Here is a 1,262-nt window from a genome sequence, read left to right as displayed (position 1 = left end):
TCATAGTTGGTGGAAAAGGAGGGAATATTTATGTGTGGAAACCCTATGGGGCCCATTTTGAGGATGGGTCCCTTCCGTGGGATCTTGCGTTTTCTCTTCTAGGCTTCTTGAAGGATAATCAATTCGAGGTCAGTTTTCCACTTTTATACGAATTTCTCAGGAGTTCCTTGGATCACTCAGTGTGCTAGTCAGGAGAAGATAGAATGTCATATTTATGAGTGTGGTACATCAGTAAATGGGAATTGATCGCCAGATTTCCACCACGCGTGTGTGTGTGGGCTTTTCCACAGCACCAAGCAATTCGCCAAACACCAGCTAGGTGTCCTACAACTCAGTTCTGACGCTGTCTACCTGGAAATGGCATCAGATCTCACAGGTTAAGGGTTTGGTGTCACGACACTGTCCCTGCCCCCACACTTCAGGTGCCAATCACAAGTCCAGATAGTCACCTGTGCTTCTGACCAACTGGTTATAAATCAGAGGTTCCCACAACTCCTTCCTTGGGTTTGACAAATTTGCTTGAGTGGCTCACAGAACCCTACAAGCCCATTTACTCACTAGGTTACTGATTTATTAGACAAGGACATAATAACTCAGGAGCAGCCAGACAGAAGAGGGGCACAGGGCAAGGTATGGGGAAAGGCTGCAAAGCATCCATGCCCTCTCCAGGCCCTCCACTCTCCCCACGTCTCCATGTGTTTGCCCATCTTGAAGCTTTCCAAACCCTGTCTATTGGCGGGGTTATGGAGGCTTTATTACATCACTGGCCATCCGTGATTGAACTCAATCTTCAGGCCCTTTCCCCTCCCCAGAAATCAAGGAGATGCGATTGAAACTTCCAATCCTCTAATCCCATGGCTCCTTCTACTGGTGACCGCCCCACAATCAGGTGTTTCCCCAAAGTCACCTCATTAACACAACAAAGACACCTTTATGGCTCTCATCAAAGGAAATTCCAAGGTTTTAGGAGCTCTGTGCCAGAGCCCAAGATGACGATCAAATATATATATATAAATCATTATAAATCTAGTATCATATTAATATATTTTCTGATACTGGATTATCTTTGCATTTCTAGGATAAAACCTACTTGGTTGCATTTCTTGGACAAACCTTAGATGTTTTTATTTTTGTGTTGTGTTGCCTTCAGCACATGGCTGGATTTTACTTCATGAGATGTCTAGGACTTTCTTTCCTTATATATTTCTTTCATAAATTATGTGTGCATTTGTGTGCGTGTGTGTGTGTGTGTGTGTGTAGAG

This window comes from Crocuta crocuta, unplaced genomic scaffold, assembly GCF_008692635.1.
Source record: "Crocuta crocuta isolate KB4526 unplaced genomic scaffold, BGI_CrCroc_1.0 scaffold467, whole genome shotgun sequence".
Classification (NCBI taxonomy): domain Eukaryota; kingdom Metazoa; phylum Chordata; class Mammalia; order Carnivora; family Hyaenidae; genus Crocuta; species Crocuta crocuta.
This window is presented reverse-complemented; position numbering follows the sequence as displayed.